Source organism: Zingiber officinale, chromosome 4A, assembly GCF_018446385.1.
Source record: "Zingiber officinale cultivar Zhangliang chromosome 4A, Zo_v1.1, whole genome shotgun sequence".
Taxonomy (NCBI): Eukaryota; Viridiplantae; Streptophyta; class Magnoliopsida; order Zingiberales; family Zingiberaceae; genus Zingiber; species Zingiber officinale.
In genome coordinates, this window is record NC_055992.1 from 89807221 (window position 1) to 89828383 (window position 21163).

Below are 21163 nucleotides of genomic sequence, written 5' to 3' on the forward strand. Positions count from 1 at the left end.
GCTTAGGGTTCTACGATTTGGGGTTTGAGAACCTCAAGTAAAATTTTTATTTGTTATATTCAATTTAAATTTTTTACTTAATCCATGGTAAAACTGAGTTGCTTAAAAAAAATTATTATTTTGGTCCGTGATGTGGAGATACTAAGCAACCTCCACGTGCACTTCAAGGGTCAATAGTCATGTTGGAGTCAATGCCAAATTTAGTCGACAGCGAACGCGAGATGAGAGGCTTCATTGTTCGGTTTGACCATGCCGCTCCTTTCAGCTCAATCCCTTGGCTCGGTTGACAGCAGACCCGAGACGAGAGGGTCCACCGGTCAGTAATATTGGTCCCTTCAGTTCAATCACTCAGCTCAGGTGAGAGTTAAACCGAGACGAGAGGTTCCACCACCTAGTAATAACGCATATTTTTATTTTTTTAAATTAAAATAAGTTTTTTTTTTAATTTAAATATAATATTAGAGATGTTTTTTAATTAGAAAAAAATATATATTGGTTGGAGGTTAAAAAAATATGAGTTCATGAAATTTCATATTAACAATTTATAAATTTAAATTTTATAAAAATTTAATAGTGTATAATATAAAATATGGAAGAGAAATAGAAATTATATATAGTGAAAAGTATGGAATTCATGAAAAATTTTTTAAGAGATTTTTTATAATGAAAAAAATATAAAATTTTTAATTTTTGATGTAACATAAATATGATAACGAAAGAATTCTCGAAAAGCTATAACTGTTATAGAGGATCTAACTGTCTTAGGTATACTAGGCTTTGGGTACCAAAAGCAGGGTTCATGTGAAGGTGAGGGTCAACCGAATATGGGATGACATGACTTGGACAGTCGGATATGACATTGACCCACAAAATATGGGATGATTTCACACCTTCTATATCTATATAGAATGTCCCATCAATAAAGGTAGAAAGCTTGGGTACCACCCTTCCAACGGTGGAAGATTTAAAAGGTTATTCATCTTATAAAAGGAGATATGCGTACACATAATCTAAAAAATTTTCCTCAAATTATTGTTCTTCGTCTACATTGTTTCTTTCTACTTTTTGACTGATTTAAACATCAGAATAATTAAATAAGGATATCTCTGAACTTCATTCTAATACTCTCTTGAGCTTTGCAAGCATTTAGATAGTCAGACTTTCTCTTATGCTTAACGACTTCGTTAATATAGAAGATAGTTGTCTAATGACTCATATGTCGATGGTTTAGGTGGGAACAGTTCATGTAATTTACTTATTTGTTGGAAATATCACACTTTTAAAGTTATCATTTGATATTGACGCCTAGCTACAATTTTATTTAACAATGCATTAAACAGGAACCACTTCACCCAAATCATAGCACTTAACCAACAATCTACTGGATATCCAATCTACCCTAGATATCTTAAATCCTTGTCAAATTCGTTGATATGACGAATAACATAAAATCCCTAAGGTGAAGGTCAAAATCAAGGAAATTTATTGATGTGGCAGTCAAAACCAAAGAAAGATCAACACTCGAGGTTGGCACAAGCGTACTGCTCGGTTGAACAGTCCAACCGATCGGACCTCTTGTCCGATCGAATCGCCGAGTCCTTCCAGCTTGACGAAATCCTAAGCCGAGTCCAGCCTATAGGACCTCTTGTCCGATCGGATCCCCAAGTCCTCCCGGCTCATCGGAATCCCGAGCCTAGTCCTCTTAGCTCAGCATGAACTTGTAAAATACCGAAAAATGACGAATAATGATAAGAGAATTTTTCAGAATTTTTAGAAATTTTTCTGAAATTTTTCGGAAACCGTATGGACGAGTTTACGGGAATAAAAATGAGACTCGGAAAAGCCTGTTTAGGCTACCCATTTAAGCTAGGAAAAGTTGATTTTCTTTATTTATTTTCCTTTCTCATTTCTTTTCTCGGTCTTTCTTTCCCCGCTGTGCCGAGCCATCCCATGCGCCCGACGCTGTGCCCTAACCGGCGCCGCAACCGCCGAACACGATGCTTCTTCCTCCCCGAACCCTTCTTCCTCACTCCTCTGCCCGTCGCCCCTCGCCGTGGAGATTCCACAGCCGACGCCGCTACTTCTTCTCTGCCCCTCGCGCCTTCTCTACCGCAAACACCATCTTTTCCCCGACACGACACCGACGTCAATCGACGGCCGACCTTGTGCCCTGGCACCAACGCTGTGCCAAACACCGTCGGCCGCACGAGGAGAATCTCGGCCAAGAGAGGAAGGTCGAGCCCTAACGTCGGTCAATTTTCCCTCTGCCCTAGCGTCGGCAACCAAGCCTTCTTCCTCAGTTCTTCTTGTTGTTATCGCCAGTGTAGCCCTAGCCAGTATTCAACAGCTGCTGGAACCAGTCGCCGAAGAAGGGACTGCTGATTCGAGGGTAAGCCAACCTCAATCACCTTTCTCTTTTGATTTGCCATCATGCCCTAGTTCCTGCTGCTTGCTGTTCTAATGCTTGGAAATTTTCTTTGTGTTGCTGCCACAGAAGCCACAGGGTTCCCGACAACAACTTCGCTGTGACTTAGGCAACAAATTTCCAGCATCAATAGGGGGTTGTGAGAATTGAGGTAAGGTGTAGTGCAATTGTTTCTTTTGTTGTAGATGAGAAGTGTTAGCAAGAATTGTTAACTTGGATTCATGTGTAGGTTTTAATGTAATCGAGTAGTGGAATGATTAGGGTTTTACCCTAAATTAATTTAGAAGATTTTATTTAGCTATTCGTATAATTTGTAGCTAAATTAAAATGTACATTATATGGTTGACACAGGACTTTGACGCGAGATGAGTATCTCGATTATCGGATTGGACCTTTTCGATTGGAGGTGGGTACTTTGACTTTATGTCATTTGATATGCATAATAATGTCTTTAACAAATAGCAACGATTGTGTTTTCTTATTTGCTTCGGTTGATCACTTCCTGATCTGTTACATGCTTGTTTGTTTATTTGCTATGCACCTCATGTTAGTATTTACCTGATTATGCATATTTATAGAGGTAGTGACACAACCCTGTTATTTATCATGTTCATGACCTAGGGTTTTTGATACCTTATCTGGTATGTGTACCTTGATTTGATTCATTTTCCTATGGTACACATTTTATATTTATGTATGCATATTGCTATGCTGTTCAGGATATTGCCATGTTTAGTATCATGCATCATCTCGCATGATTGCATGCTGTACGATAGTTGCTCCATTATTGTCGAGCACATCGCCAGTTACATGTATCTCTGTACACACTACCACTCATGGGTTAGTGGCATATCAGACATGTGTGTGACAGTTCTGCTGTTTGGCTCCGTTGGTCTGGTGACTCAGCGTGGTAGCCGGCAGACGGTTCTGCTCTGTTTGGCTCCGTTGGTTTAGTGTAGCAGCGTGGTAGCCGGTAGGCAGTTGGACTTTGTTTGGCTCTTTTGGTCCGCTCATGGGTAGTGTGACGCAGCGTAGTAGCCGACAGAGATTCCTCCCCGTCATCGTGTACCGAGAGATGAGAGCATTGTGCTCCCCCATTTATGATTTGGGGTAGGAGGATAGGTGTACTCCGACAGCATCCCGTCCACTCGGTCACTCATTAGGAGCAGTGACGTCAGAGTGCACGGTTGTCACAGCCCTCCCCACTCGGTCTCACTATTGTGTGTGACATGGCTGACTGGCGTCAGGGGTGACCATGACATTTGCATCATATGCATGATGCATTTATTGCTTGTGTTTGCTGCATTTACTTGCTGCATTTATATGGATGCATATGATTGACATGCATACAGGATTTATGACACTCTTGGTCTGACGACCCTGTTGTACTTATACCCTGGTCCTGGTTAGTACAGTTTTCTCCTGCTTATTTCAGTTTCATTTAACCTTCTTGTATCAGGAGACTGTACGCATGATTAGTGTTGGTTGTTATTTACTTTATTATGCATATCAGTTGTTACCTGCTGAGTTGTTGAACTCACCCCCGTGGACACTATCTTTTTCAGGTACCAGGTTGTTTATGGAGTCGCTTGGAGTATCGTACCTGCTGGTCCCCACGTCACATCAGAAGACATGTCTCCGTCTTTTTGTTTATTTTATCTTGGTATATGATAGGTGTGTATTTGTCTTTGTGTGTTCCGGTTTTGTTCCGGAGTGTTGTTGTTGTTACGTAGTATTTTGTGTTGTTGTGTAGTGTAAGCCTAGCCGGCTAGCAGTGTTTTGTTTTGTTTTGTATGGGCTTGTATTTATTATTTTTCCGCTGTGTTGGTTTTGATTTCAGCCGAGTGGCCTGATAAAAAATATATATATATATATAACTGCGTGGTTGTTGTTATATTTGTCCAGCCGTGTAGGCTGAGATTATTGACTGCTTGGTTGTGTATATATTCCAGCCGCATGTGGCTGATGTGTTGGGATCTTCGGGCCGCGAAAACCGCTTTTCGCGTCGCGGAAACCCCGAATCACTCAAGGCCAACGGATCCGTGCACGGAAAATCGAACGAAAATACGAGTACGAGTTTCAAAGACTCTAGATCTACACTAGATGAGAGTTATACCTTCGAAGCGTGCCCTTTCGCGTTCCCGCTCGTCCAAGGAATTGCCGGATCTCTAGAGTATGAAAATAGATACTCCTCTAGAAGTATCCACACGAACACGTAGGTGGAGAAAACACACAAAAGGTGTGCTAGCACCTTGTGTGGTCACGGCAAGAGGAGGTAAGGGAAAGAGCTCTCTTGAGGAAGAAGAAGAAGAAGTAATGCCTTGAATGAAAATCAAATTTCATTCACCACTTTTGTGTGGCCGGTCACTCCATGGAGTGTAACTCCCATTCCACATTAATCACAATTAATGTGAAGCCATTAAGAGGTGTTGTGTAACTCCTATGATGTGGCACATCATGAAGATGTGGACCATTACCATTGGTCCACATCTTGCCACCCCACAATGATGTGGCAAATGAGTAACCTCCACTCATTTAATGTGGCCAACCCACATTAAATGCAATGGAGGCTTGTAACCTCCATGAGGTGGCAAAACAAGATGATGTGGAACAACACTATTGGTCCACATCTTGCCATCTCACTCATGATGTGGCAAAGAGTCAAGTCAAACTTGACTCTTCCTCTTCCTCTCTAGTCAAGTCAAACTTGACTCAATCTCTCTCATGGTTGATCTAATCTAACCATTTGATTCAAGCCAACTTAATATAATGAATCTAATTCATTAAATTAAATTGATCTAATGAGTCATAATCTAAATTAGACTCATTAAATACATGAATTAACTTGAGTCTAACTCAATTAGCCCAATTTGGATTACTCTTAATCCAATTTGATTCATCAAATGAATCTAATCCTCTTGGTTCATCATATGAACCAAATCTCCATCTAAATGTCCTAAGTGTGTGTCCCTATAGGTTCTTGTAACGTTGGCAATGCCCTAAACCCATTTAGGAGCATAAGTAATGAGCGGTATCTAGCAACACATCATTACTACCCAAGTTACAAGAAATGTCGAGATCCAACATCACCTTGTGACTACTAATTGTGACTCCTCACAATATGTGACATTGTCCTTCTATCCTAGACATCTAGATTGATCAATGTGAGGCATAGACCGTGTCATCCTCTAATCAATCTAAATCTTGAACTCCAAGTAGACTCACTCAATCAAATGAGCTCAACATCTAATGTTGACTCATTTGGGCATGACCATGCACTTCGTGGTCTAACTCTATCAAGAATATTGATGTCGCTCCCGTCATATGGGAGGGATAGATCCCATCTACATCACTCACATCCCTCTGCATAATTTGTTACATACCCGGTAATCGCCTTTATAGTCCACCCAGTTACGGGTGACGTTTGACGAAACCAAAGTACATAACTCCTTATGTAGGGATCCATGGTGACTTCAGGTCAAAGGACTAATAGTCATACTAATAGCCACATGAGAAAGTATATGACACTCATATAACGATCCATGATACTTTCTCATGGCGGGTCATTCAGTATACATTCTCTAATGCATACCCATGTGTCAGCTTGATATCTCTATATCCATGACTTGTGAGATCAAGTCACCGAGCTGACCTACATGCTAGTCTTATTGTATTAACATTGTCCCTGAATGTTAATACTCGACTAGGAATGATTTAGAGTAGTGTTCCCTATATCATCTCACTATCGATTCAACCAATCGATTGATATAGGTAAGAACCTTCTACTCAAGGACGTTACTATACTTATTTTATCTAGCACTAATACAAATAAGCATAATAACCAAAAAACCAAATGCCTTAATATATATACAAGAATATGATATACATGAGTCCATACAATCATCAAATGATTGGCTCTAGGGCTCTAACTAACATGATGTATATTGTGTTTAAAGAAATACTTCAGATTGTCAGCCGTACAGGGGAGGTGCTATCAAAATTTTCTTCGGATAGGGACTCCCCCGGGGCGTGACAATTTAGTGGTATCAGAGCAGGTATACGATACTTGCTATGTGTTCTGGATTTTTGAGATTTATCTGATACCAATTTAGTGGTATCAGAGCACGGTTTACGAGTCTTATATCCCTTGTTTCAGATTTCGTGTTTTAGTTTTCTCGATGTGACTTTTCGGGTTTTGGGACCTGGCAGCAGCAGGATATCTCCAAGCTATAGGAGGTATGTTGGTATACTGTTATCCTACCTTTTTGTTAGTATATGCCCTGTTGACTATTACAGTTTATGACATGTATTAGCATTCTTTATTAGTACCTGTCTGGTTGATATTGCATATATTTTATGTGTTAGGTAAACCCCTGATCATAGTCGACTTTAATAGAGATCGAGGATTACAGTCTCTGGTGATTTTCCATATCATATCGCCTGTAGTTTTAGCTTCTGTTACTACTAGTTGGTTAGAGGTTGGAGACACATACCAGTCTCTATTGTTATTGGCTAGGTGCTAGGTAATGACTAGTAAGTACATATTTTTGTTGACTCAGACAGTAGTGTACTGATATACTTTAGTTAGTTTCGTCAGTAAATGATTGATTTACTCTGGTTAGATTGGTCAATAAAAGACTGATTTACGCTGTCGACATGAGTAGTCGTAGATCGATTTACCTTAGTTGCTTGCGGAGGATTTGTGTACATTCATTAAATTTAGATAGTCGACCACCGATTCATTTATTTTGGTTGGTCCGATCAGTAGGGGATCGACTTACTCTATTTTATAGAGATCCTGATCTTTGGGTTATTTGTGCTTAGGTTAGTATCTAGAGCACATTTGAGTACATGTTTTGTACTAACGTGGAAAAGACTGAATTGACCGTATACCATTGTCGATTTTGGTCAGTCTATAGAGGATCGATGTATCCTATTCCATGGGTACGTTAATTTTAGACTGTATTTATCTAGTTGGATAATATAGAAGGTAGCATAGGGAATATCAGGTTGATTGGATGCTGATTCTGCATATCTATGTGGTGTGTACATATAATTATTATGCGTAGTAGGAGTGTTATGATGGACGGTCTAATTGCTTGTAGTGGAGTATTGCTCCCATATATATATTGTAGACACATATTTCAGATTATTTGTGGTGGAGCGTTGCTCCCACATATAGTGAATTTCTTGTGGTAGAGCGTTGCTCCCACATATGTGGTATTTCATTTGATGGAGCGTTGCTCTCACACTGGAGGATATTCTTTGGTGATTTATATCGTTGGTAATCAGATTCCTGACTTGTTGTCGGGGATCTTATGGTTAGAAATGTCTGTGATACGGACATTATGTGTCTTGGTTTTACCATTAGGGCTTGCGGAGCCTTAGATGTTTTCAGGGACTCGATGAATTTGGTATTCCTAGGATGTTTCGATCGGTTTTCCATTGTCTTTTTGACAATGTTGTGATCTATTACGGATCCGAGGTGAGCTACGTACACCATCTTCGCATAGTTCTAGAAATGTTTCGACTGAAACATCTTTATGTGAAGATCAGTAGTGCGTATTTTGGTTGTCTTCTGTGAGATGTTTGAGACATACGGTCACCAGTAGGAGTATACCGTGGTTCCACAGGAGATAGAGGTTGTTACCGTTGGGAGTAGACGGAGTCTATAGAGGAGGCTCGCAACTTCCTTTGTTTGGCTCGATATTTCCGGAGATACGTTGAAGGTTTCTCTTGGATTGTTATGCACTTACACGCCTGACCAGGAAAGGTGTGAAGTTCACTTGGACAGAGGACTGCGATACCAGCTTCCAGGAGCTGAAGCGGAGATTAGTGTCGGCTCCGATTTTGGTTTTACCCTCCAGAGAGGATGGATTCGTGCTCTATACCAACGTATCTGTTCAGGGTTTGGGCGCTGTTATGATGCAGCACGATAGGGTAGTCTCCCATGCTTCTTGACAGTTGAAGGAGTATGAAAAGAACTACCCAGTACATGATTTGTAGCTGGCCGCCATTATTTTTACCTTGAAGATTTGGCGGTATCACATTTATGGTATTACAGTTGAGATTCTCACTGACCATAAGAGTCTCAAATGTCTGTTCACTCAGAAGGATCTTAATCTCCGACAGAGGAGATGGATGAAGTTCCTGAAGGATTATGTGTGTACCTTTAGCTATCACCCGGGGAAAAATCTAATGTGGTTGCCGATGCACTCAGCAGGAAGTCCAGAGGGACTTTGGCTTGCCACTGAGTTTTAGTTACAGACTTGGTTCAGGATTTTTTCAAGTTAGACCTTGAGGAGCAGGGACAGACAGAGTAGGGTATTCTGGTTACCATGGTTGCTCAGTCGTCGATCAGGACGAGGATCCGAGAGGCTCAGGCTGGTGATCAACATTTGTAGTTCATTGGCAGTCAGATAGCTTCCGGGCAGCAGACCGAGTTCACACGAGACGAGGAGGGTATTATATACTTCCGAGGTAGATTATGCGTACCTCAGTCTCGCCTGGTTTTGTCGGAGCTACTTTAGGAGGCTCATCGCTCTCGATTTACGATCCACCCAAGCGGAACCCGCATGTGTCGAGATTTGAGGCGTTCCTATTGGTGGAACGGTATGAAGAAAGACATCGCAGAATTTGTAGCAAGATGTCTTGTCTGTCAACAGGTGAAGTCCGAGCATCAGAGACTTGCCGGTTTACTTCAGCGGATTCCTATTATCGAGTGGAAATGGGTACACATTACCATGGACTTTGTGGTGGGTTTGCCGAGGACACGACGAGGTCATGACGCGATTTGGGTAATCGTTGATCGATTAACCAAATCTGCACACTTCTTAGCGATCCGGAGGACAGATTCCTTGGATCGATTGACAGATCTGTATTGCTGGGAGATCATCAGATTTCATGATTGCCCCTTTGACTATTATTTCGGATAGAGACCCCCGGTTCACATCTCGTTTCTGGCAGAGTCTACAGTAGGCCTTGGGCACTCAGCTCCAGCTTACCATCCGCAGACAAATGGACAGTTAGAACGGACCATTCAGACTTTAGAGGACTTGCTGAGATCTTGTGTATTGAATTTTGGAGGCAGTTGGGAGGACCACTTGCCATTGGTAGAGTTCGCCTACAACAACAACTTTCATTCGGGTATCCAAATGACACCGTTTGAGGCGTTGTATGGTAGGTTTTATCGGACATCCACCCTTTGGGATGAGGTTGGGAAGGCCTAGTTGTTGGGACCTCATAGAGCTCAGCAAGACACATAGTTGGTCTGTATTATCGGACGGAGGATGTTAGAGGCTCAGGACCGCCATAAGAGTTATGCTGATCGGAGACGCAGACCCTGTAGTTCTCTATTGGCGACCATGTTCTACGGGTCTCATTCACGAAAGGGATGAAGAGATTTGACCTCAGAGATAAGCTAGCTCCGCGATACATTGGACCTTTCCAGATCCTGGAGAGGATTGGAGTAGTAGCTTATCGGCTGGCACTACCACCGTCCCTAGTAGGCGTTCATGACGTATTCCACGTATCTATGCTGAGGAGATACGTAGCCGACCCAGCATATGTGCTGACAGATATCTCAGATCCCATTCAGTCTGACGTCGCTTATGAGGAGGTTCCGGTACGAATTCTGGACCGGAAATAGCGTCAGTTGCGGAACAGGACAATCCGACTGGTTAAAGTCGGATGACAGCATCATTCGGACGAGAAGGCTACCTGGGAGCTCAAGGATACTATCCGAGCTCGATATCCCCATCTTTTTACTTTAGGTATGTGATTTAATTTACCGTTCAGCATTTATACTCTTTACCTGTTGTTAGTGTTTGCTGATGGTAGATAATGAAATTTAGGGATCAAATTTTTATTAGTGGGGGAGAATATAAAATACCGAAAAATGGCGAATAATAATAAGGGAATTTTCTGAAATTTTTAGAAATTTTTCTGGAATTTTTCGGAGACCGTATGGACGAGTTTACGGGAATTAAAATGGGGCTCGGAAAAGCCTATTAAGGCTACCCATTTAAGCGAGAAAAAGTTGATTTTCTTTATTTATTTTCCTTTCTCATTTCTTTTCTCGATCTTTCTTTCCCCGCAGTGCCGGGCCATCCCTCGCGCCCGACACCGTGCCCTAACCGGCGCCGCAACAGCCGAACACGATGCTTCTTCCTCCCCGAACCGAACCCTTCTTCCTCACTCTTCTGCCCGTCGCCCCTCGCCGTGGAGATTCCACAGCCGACGCCGCTACTTCTTCTCTGCCCCTCGCGCCTTCTCTACCGTAAGCACCATCTTTTCCCCGACACGACACCGGCGTCAATCGCCGGCCGACCATGTGCCCTGGCACTGACGCTGTGCCAAAACACCGTCGGCCGCACGAGGAGAATCTCGGCCAAGAGAGGAAGGCCGAGCCCTAACGCCGGTCAATTTTCCCTCTGCCCTAGCGTCGACAACCAAGCCTTCTTCCTCAGTTCTTCTTGTTGTTATTGCCAGTGTAGCCCTAGCCAGTATTCAACAGCCGCTGGAACCAATCGCCGAAGAAGGGACTGCTGATTCGAGGGTAAGCCAACCTCAATCACCTTTCTCTTTTGATTTGCCATCATGCCCTAGTTCCTGCTGCTTGCTGTTCTGATGCTTGGAAATTTTCTTTGTGTTGCTGCCACAGAAGCCACAGGGTTCCCGGCAGCAACTTCGCTTTGACTTAGACAACAAATTTCCAGCATCAATAGGGGGTTGTGAGAATTGAGGTAAGGTGTAGTGCAATTGTTTCTTTTGTTGTAGATGAGAAGTGTTAGCAAGAATTGTTAACTTGGATTCATGTGTAGGTTTTAATGTAATCGAGTAGTGGAATGATTAGGGTTTTACCCTAAATTAATTTAGAAGATTTTATTTAGCTATTCGTATAATTTGTAGCTAAATTAAAATGTACATTATATGGTTGACACAGGACTTTGATGCGAGACGAGTATCTCGATTATCGGATTAGACTTTTTCGATTGGAGGCGGGTACTTTGACTTTATGTCATTTGATATGCATAATAATGTCTTTAACAAATAGCAACGATTGTGTTTTCTTATTTGCTTCGGTTGATCACTACCTGATCTGTTACATGCTTGTTTGTTTATTTGCTATGCACCTCATGTTAGTATTTACCTGATTATACATATTTATAGAGGTAGTGACACAACCCTGTTATTTATCATGTTCATGACCTAGGGTTTTTGATACCTTATCTGGTTTGTGTACCTTGATTTGATTCATTTTCCTATGGTACACATTTTATATTTATGTATGCATATTGCTATGCTATTCAGGATATTGCCATGTTTAGTATCATGCATCATCTCGCATGATTGCATGCTATGCGATAGTTGCTCCATTATTATCGAGCACATCGCCAGTTACATGTATCTGTACACACTACCACTCATGGGTAAGTGGTATATCAGACAGGTGGCTCCGTTGGTCTGGTGACTCAGCGTGGTAGCCGGCAGACGGTTCTGCTCTGTTTGCCTCCGTTGGTTTAGTGTAGCAGCGTGGTAGCCGGTAGGCAGTTGGACTTTGTTTGGCTCCGTTGGTCCGCTCATGGGTAGTGTGACGCAGCGTGGTAGCCGGCAGAAATTCCTCCCCATCATCGTATACCGGGAGATGAGAGCATTGTGCTCCCCCATTTATGATTTGGGGTAGGAGGATAGGTGTACTCCGACAGCATCCCGTCCACTCGGTCACTCATCAGGAGCAGTGACGTCAGAGTGCACGGTTGTCACAGCCCTCCCCACTCGGTCTCACTATTGTGTGTGACATGGCTGACTGGCGTCAGGGGTGACCATGACATTTGCATCATATGCATGATGCATTTATTGCTTGTGTTTGCTGCATTTATATGGATGCATATGATTGACATGCATACAGGATTTATGACACTCTCGGTCTGACGACCCTGTTGTACTTATACCCTGGTCCTGGTTAGTACAGTTTTCTCCTGCTTATTTCAGTTTTATTTAACCTTCTTGTATCAGGAGACTGTACGCATGATTAGTGTTGGTTGTTATTTACTTTATTATGCATATCAGTTGTTACCTGCTGAGTTGTTGAACTCACCCCCGTGGACACTATCTTTTTCAGGTACCAGGTTGTTTATGGAGTCGCTTGGAGTATCCTACCTGCTAGTCCCCACGTCACATCAGAAGACATATCTCCGTCTTTTTGTTTATTTTATCTTGGTATATGATAGGTGTGTATTTGTCTTTGTGTGTTCTGGTTTTGTTCCGGAGTGTTGTTGTTACGTAGTATTTTGTGTTGTTGTGTGGTGTAAGCCTAGTCGGCTAGCAGTGTTTTGTTTTGTATCGGCTTGTATTTATTATTTTTTCGCTGTGTTAGTTTTGATTTCTGCCGAGTGGGCTGATAAAATATATATATATATATATAACTGCGTGGTTGTTGTTATATTTGTCTAGCCGTGTAGGCTGAGATTATTAACTGCGTTGTTTTGTATATATTTTAACCGCATGTGGCTGATGTATATTGTGTTTATAGAAATACTTCGGATTGACAGCCGTATAGAGGAGGTGCTATCGAAATTTTCTTCGGATAGGGACTCCCCCAGGGCGTGACAATTTAGTGGTATCAGAGCAGGTATACAATACTTGTGATGTGTTCTGGATTTTTGAGATTTATCTGATACCAATTTAGTGGTATCAGAGCACGATTTACGAGTCTTATATCCCTTGTTTCGGATTTCATGTTTTAGTTTTCTCGATGTGACTTTTCGGGTTTTGGGACCTGGCAGCAGCAGGATATCTCCAAGCTATAGGAAGTATATTGGTATACTGTTATCCTACCTTTTTGTTAGTATATACCCTGTTGACTATTACAGTTTATGACATGTATTAGCATTCTTTATTAGTACCTGTCTGGTTGATATTGCATATATTTTATGTGTTTGGTAAACCCCTGATCATGATCGACTTTAATAGAGATCGAGGATTATAGTCTCTGGTGATTTTCCATATCATATCGCCTGTAGTTTTAGCTTCTGTTACTACTAGTTGGTTAGAGGTTGGAGACACATACCAGTCTCTGTTGTTATTAGCTAGGTGCTAGGTAATGACTAGTAAGTACATATTTTTGTTGACTCAGACAGTAGTGTACTGATATACTTTAGTTAGTTTCGTCAGTAAATGATTGATTTACTCTGGTTAGATTGATCAATAGAAGACTGATTTACGCTGTCGACTTGGGTAGTCGTAAATCGATTTACCTTAGTTGCTTGCGGAGGATTTGTGTACATTCGTTAAATTTAGATAGTCGATCACCGATTCATTTATTTTGGTTGGTCCGATCAGTAGGGGATCGACTTACTCTATTTTATAGAGAAGCTGATCTTTGGGTTATTTGTGCTTAGGTTGGTATCTAGAGCACATTTGAGTACATGTTTTGTACTAATGTGGAAAAGACTGAATTGACCGTATACCATTGTCGATTTCGGTCAGTCTATAGAGGATCGATGTATCCTATTCCATGGGTACGTTAATTTTAGACTGTATTTATCTAGTTGGATAACATAGAAGGTAGCATAGGGAATATCAGGTTGATTGGATGCTGATTCTGCATATCTATGTGGTGTGTACATATGATTATTATGCGTAGTAGGAGTGTTATGATGGACGGTCTAATTGCTTGTAGTGGAGTATTGCTCCTATATATATATTGTAGATACATATTTCGGATTATTTGTGGTGGTGCGTTGCTCCCACATATAGAGGATTTCTTGTGGTAGAGCGTTGCTCCCATATATGTGGTATTTCGTGTGATGGAGCATTACTCTCACACTGGAGGATATATTCTTTGGTGATTTATATCGTTGGTAATCAGATTCTTGACTTGTTGTCGGGGGTCTTATGGTTAGAAATGTCTGTGATACGGACATTATGTGTCTTGGTTTTACCATTAGGGCTTGCGGAGCCTTAGATGTTTTCAGGGACTCGATGAATTTGGTATTCCTAGGATGTTTCGATCGGTTTTCCATTGTCTTTTTGACGATGTTGTGATCTATTACAGATCCGAGGTGAGCCACGTACACCATCTTCGCATAGTTCTAGAAATGTTTCGACTGAAATGTCTATATGTGAAGATCAGTAGTGCGTATTTTGGTTGTCTTCTGTGAGATGTTTGAGACATACGGTCACCAGTAGGAGTATACCGTGGTTCCACAGGAGATAGAGGTTGTTACCGTTGGGAGTAGACGGAGTCTATAGAGGAGGCTCACAACTTCCTTTGTTTGGCTCGATATTTCCGGAGATACGTTGAGGGTTTCTCTTGGATTGCTATGCACTTACACGCCTGACCAGGAAAGGTGTGAAGTTCACTTGGACAGAGGACTGCGATACCAGCTTCCAGGAGCTGAAGCGGAGATTAGTGTCGACTCCGGTTTTGGTTTTATCCTCCGGAGAGGATGGATTCGTGCTCTATACCGATTCATCTCTTCAGGGTTTGGGCGCTATTATGATGCAGCACGATAGGGTAGTCTCCCATGCTTCTTGATAGTTGAAGGAGTATGAAAAGAACTACCCAGTACATGATTTGTAGCTGGCCGTCATTATTTTTACCTTGAAGATTTGGCGGCATCACATTTATGGTATTACAGTTGAGATTCTCACTGACCATAAGAGTCTCAAATGTCTGTTCACTTAGAAGGAACTTAATCTCCGACAGAGGAGATGGATGAAGTTCCTGAAGGATTATGTGTGTACCTTTAGCTATCACCCGGGGAAAAATCTAATGTGGTTGCCGATGCACTCAGCAGGAAGTCCAGAGGGACTTTGGCTTGCCACCGAGTTTCAGTTACAGACTTGGTTCAGGGTTTCTTCGAGTTAGACCTTGAGGAGCAGGGACAGACAGAGTAGGGTATTCTGGTTACCATGGTTGCTCAGTCGTCGATCAGGACGAGGATCCGAGAGGCTCAGGCTGGTGATCAGCATTTGCAGTTCATTAGTAGTCAGATAGCTTCCGGGCAGCAGACCGAGTTCACACGAGACGAGGAGGGTATTATATACTTCCGAGGTAGATTATGCGTACCTCAGTCTCACATGGTTTTGTCGGAGCTACTTCAGGAGGCTCATCGCTCTCGATTTACGATCCACCCAAGCGGAACTCGCATGTGTCGAGATTTGAGGCATTCCTACTGGTGGAATGGTATGAAGAAAGACATCGCAAAATTTGTAGCAAGATGTCTTGTTTGTCAGCAGGTGAAGTCCGAGCATCAGAGACCTGCCGGTTTACTTCAGCGGATTCCTATTCCCGAGTGGAAATGGGAACACATTACCATGGACTTTGTGGTGGGTTTGCCGAGGACACGACGAGGCCATGACGTGATTTGGGTAATCGTTGATCGATTAACCAAATCCGCGCACTTCTTAGCAATCTAGAGGACAGATTCCTTGGATCGATTGACAGATCTGTATTGCCGGGAGATCATCAGATTTCATGATTGCCCCTTGGACTATTATTTCGGATGGAGACCCCCGGTTCACATCTCGTTTCTGGCAGAGTCTGCAGTAGTGCTTGGGCACTCAGCTCCAGCTTACCATCCGCAGACAGATGGACAGTTAGAACGAACCATTCAGACTTTAGAGGACTTGCTGAGATCTTGTGTATTGGATTTTGGAGGCAGTTGGGAGGACCACTTGCCATTGGTAGAGTTCGCCTACAACAATAGCTTTCATTCGGGTATCCAAATGACACCGTTTGAGGCGTTGTATGGTAGGTTTTATCGGACACCCACCCTCTGGGATGAGGTTGGGAAGGCCTAGTTGTTGGGACCTCATAGAGCTCAGCAAAACACATAGTTGGTCTGTATTATCGGTCGGAGGATGTTAGAGGCGCAGGACCGCCAGAAGAGTTATGCTGATCGGAGACGCAGACCCTGGAGTTCTCTACTGGCGACCATGTTCTACGGGTCTCATTCACGAAAGGGATGAAGAGATTTGGCCTCAGAGATAAGCTAGCTCCGTGATACATTGGACCTTTCCAGATCCTGGAGAGGATTGGAGCAGTAACTTATCGGCTGGCACTGCCACCGTCCCTAGCTGGCGTTCTTGACGTATTCCACGTATCTATGCTGAGAAGATATGTAGTCACCCCATCATATGTGATGACAGATATCTCAGATCCCATTCAATCTGACGTCGCTTATGAGGAGGTTCCGGTACGGATTCTGGACCGGAAATAGCGTCAGTTGCGGAACAAGACAATCCGACTTGTTAAAGTCGGATGACAGCATCATTCGGACGAGAAGGCTGTTGGAGTGTATACTTAAAAGTTTAGCTTTTGTACACATTTATTTTGAAATAAAGAATCACATTGGTCAAATGTTTACATTTATTTGTTAAATGTAATTGTTTAATTAATTTATATAGTAGATAACATGGAGTGTGAAGTCACACTTAGAAGATCATGTTATCAGTTCTCTATAAATTATAAACAGTTGCTCACGACTAAGATGGAAAGGAACAAACCATCAGAATAGACGTAGTGTAATTAAGTATTAGTTTATCTTGACTAATAAATTACACTGATACACTTTAAGTGTATTGAGTAGGATCATTTAGGTAAGTTCTTTTTGTTCTGACTTAGTAAAAGAACTAGACCTTAGTTATTATGGAAGTGTGTGCTCTTAATCCTAATATAATAACAAGCATGTATATTTAATATTTATTTCTTTGACTTATCAAAGGGTGAGGTTTAGCTCGATAAATTAATATGCCGATAAGTTGGGAAATGATATTACTTATAGTATGTGTTGTTGATTATAGAAGGAATCTGTGTCCTAGTTATCTAGGTTGAGAATGTCCCCAAGAGGAGCTCATAAGGATTGTCATGTTAAACCCTGCAGGTGGACCTAGTCAAACATGACAATAAAGTTGAGTGGTACTACTGTTGGAGCTAGATATTAATTAAATGAGTTGTCAGTAACTCACTTAATTAGTGGACATTCGTAATCTTAAACACAGGGAGACTAACACACTCATGATAAGAAGGAGCCCAAAATGTAATTTGGGATCAGTGCGGTAGTGCGGTAATAACTCTCTAGTGTAATGAGTTATTATCGATGAACTTGAGTTGTGTGTTCGGGGCGAGCACGGGATACTCAAGCTCATCAGAAGGCCAAAACCAATTTCTCCTCTAGGTCCCTGTTGTACCCTCAATAAAGCCTCAAGTCCATCCAAAGAAAAGCCTATCTTGGTGTCCAAGAAGGGGCCGGTTCATTGCTTGGTGACCAAGCAATGGCCGACCACATATTCTCTAGAAGTGGCCGACCCTTGCCTTGGGCAAGGGGGCCGACCACAATATTTAAATTATGAAGATTTTTTTAAATTTTTAAAATTTTAAATTTCCTCAGATATTTACAATTTGTAAAAAGAGAGATTTTAAAAATTTATAAAATTTTCCTAATTTAAATTAGGCCGCAAGGTTTTAAAAGAGAGTTGTAAAACTTTCTTTTAAAAAGAAATATTATTAGAGATGTTTTAAATTTTAAAACTTTCGTTTTAATATCCACATTAGAAAAAAAAAGAGAGTTTGTAAAATTTTATTAGAAGTTTTCTTCTTTTAAAATTTTATAAAAAATTTTTCTTTCTTTCCCTTTTAATAAGTGGCCGGCCACCTTGCTTGGTGCCCAAGCAAGGGGCCGGTCAATTAATTAAACATCAACAAATAGTTGTTTAATTAATAAATCAATCTAGGATTGATTAATTAAAAGGAAAGAAAAAGAAAAAATTAAAAGGAAATATAAATGAGTCTAATTTTTTATAAAACTCTTTCCATAATTTTCCGTTGGGAAACTAATATAAAAAGGGGGGAAGGGGAGGCCTTGAAAGATATAACAATTGATATTGTGTTGTTGGAGATCATCAAGTGGCCGACCCCTCTCCCTCTCTTCCCTTTGCTCTCTTTTGCTCCTTTGTGGTGGTGGTGGCCGAATTCTAGAGAAGGAGGAGAAGCTTTCCGGGTGGTGTTCGTCTTGGAGGATCGTCGCCCACACGACGTCTAAGAGAATGCGAGGGATACGGCAGAAGATCTCGAGGTTTTTAGCATACAAGGAAGAGGTATAACTAGTATTTAATTTCCGCATCATACTAGTTAATTTTTCTTTGTATAAATACCAAATACAAGAGGCATTTGATTCTTGTTTTTCGAATTTAATTTTGATGTTGTGTTCTTTTTCTTTTTTCCTTGTGATTTGATTGTTCCTTTTGGTTAACCTAGAGTTATATAAGGAAATTAAATATTAACTTTCCTTAAAAGGCTTTGTCTAGTCGGTGGTGGTTGCTCCCATATCCAAGAAGGCCAAGTGTCTCGCCATGCAGCACTGGAAGCCAATTTTGGAAACTAATATTTAATTGAATTTATAACTTAGGTGATTTGGATCAAACGTGTTAAGTTCCGCAGGAGATCCAAATCTAAACCTAAAAGAACATATAAGTTAAACTTGGAATCAAACGTGTTAAGTTCCGCAGGAGATACAAGTTTAACTTAAAAGAACACATGGTAGCTAGGAAAGGTTTAGATCACGTACAAAATTTTTGTACAGTGGAGCCATTGGGTTTTCCGAGTAGCAACCAACAATTGGTATCAGAGCTAGGGTTTTGCCTCTGTGTATTTGGTATTAGTTTAATTATGCACATGTCATACATAATTTAGGCAGGTTAATAGTAGGATGTGCTAACTTTGTGGATGCAGGATCCAACTATTATGGCTTATAGTTATTATGTGTGTGATTGGACCCTTGGACATGTCAAGGGCATTTATTATGTATGCATGATTGTATTATAAAATACAGCAGGAGCTGTATTTAGTTTTATTAGGATTTTATTTTTTGATCTAGATGCATGTACATTCATTTTATGGAATATAGGATCGATGGATGTAAATTTTATTTTATGTTCGATCTAGTTTACATGTACATTCCTTCAAGGAATATAGGATCGAAAAATGTAAAATTCTATTTATGTCGCGGATCGAATCTTGCAAGGCGTGGAACCTTTTGAGGATCAGAGTGGCGCAGCGGAACAAGGAGCAAGATGGATGCGACAACTAGATCCGGTGGCGGTGGCCAAAGATGGCAGCAGCTAGGGATGATGACACACGGAGGACAACAATAGATAAAAGCCATAATAGTTGAAAATTAGTTTTTCTATTTATTGCTTTTGTATTGTGCTGTGTGTGAATGTTAGTGTACATGTTTAGTAGGCTAGCATCATCAAAATTCCTCACTATAAATAACTAAGTGGGAGAGGAATTTATTTTAGTGAATTCCACGGTCTCCATTACTGGTTTGTAAGTGATGCAAACAAACTTGCGTGTTGGCTCTGAGTGCCTTCCTCCATATCGGATGAGTTTGTTTGTGGATCACTAGATCAAACTTCCATTTCGGATGACTATAGGAAATTAATTAAGAGCGTGTGATCTTTCCCATTGGAAGGGGCACAATCTTATTAATGGACTTAGTGTCAAGTAATGGTATACACTTAGGCACGTCTAATAGTATCCTCCCCATCAGAGTCACTGCTATTATTTGTGTGACCGAAGGAAACCAACTATTAATTTTATTTGTCAAAAAGTTAGGTTGACAAGATAATAAAATTAATGGGATATACCCTCCTTTTACAAATGTTAAATTTGTATATGTCCACACTATCGTGGCATACAAAATTCACGGTGTTTTAATATGTTGGTTAATTTAAAATAGTATTGTTTGAGGAATCAATATTATTCTAAATTTAGAGTTCTGACCAAAATTTATATTGTGATTATTAGGATGACTTTCAACCCACTGGCCATTATTCTAAAAGAAAACAGACTTACTGGTCCCAACTATATAGATTGGAAAAGAAACCTGGACATTGTTTTAACTGCTGAGGGCTATAAGTTTGTATTGTCAGAGGAATGCCCAGAAACACCTAGTAATGATTCTACCCCAGAGGAGATTCAGCATCATAGTAAATGGGTAAAAGCTGATGAGATAGCGCGTGTTACATCTTGGCTTCGATGTTAAATGTATTGCAACATCAGCATCAGGACTTACCAACAGCCTATGATATAATGAACAATCTCAAGGAACTCTTTGGACATCAGAATCGGGCTGCTAGGCAAGAGGCAATGAGAAAACTGATGACAGCCACCATGACTGAGGGGACTCCCGTGAGGGATCATATTCTCAAGATGATGGCTTACTTAAACGAAATACAAGTTCTTGGAGGGGAAATTGATGGGGAAACCCAGGTCGATATCATCCTCCAAACGCTGCCCAGAAGTTTTGAGCATTTTCGCCTGAACTATAATATGAATAAAAGGATGTATTCATTGGTGGAACTTCTGACAGAACTTCAGGCAGCCGAAGGGTTGTTTCGTCAACATTCTCAAATTCACTATACTGAAAATGGTTCTACTTCTAAGCCGAAAGGCAAGAAGAAGAAGAAACTGTTGGACCGTGAGATTCGATAGAGGGGGGGTGAATATCGATAAAAAAAATTGTTCGAGTATAAACACAGCGGAAATGAAAGGACAAAGCTAACACAATCTGGTTTTACTTGGTTCGGAGCCTGTGTCGACTCCTACTCCAAGGCCCGCACACAAGGGTGCTTTCGGTGGGCAATCACTAGCAGTTCGAAAATTATTACAAATTAAAGTACAGGAATGCTAATGAAAATAAAGCAAATACCGACAAGAATTTAATAAAA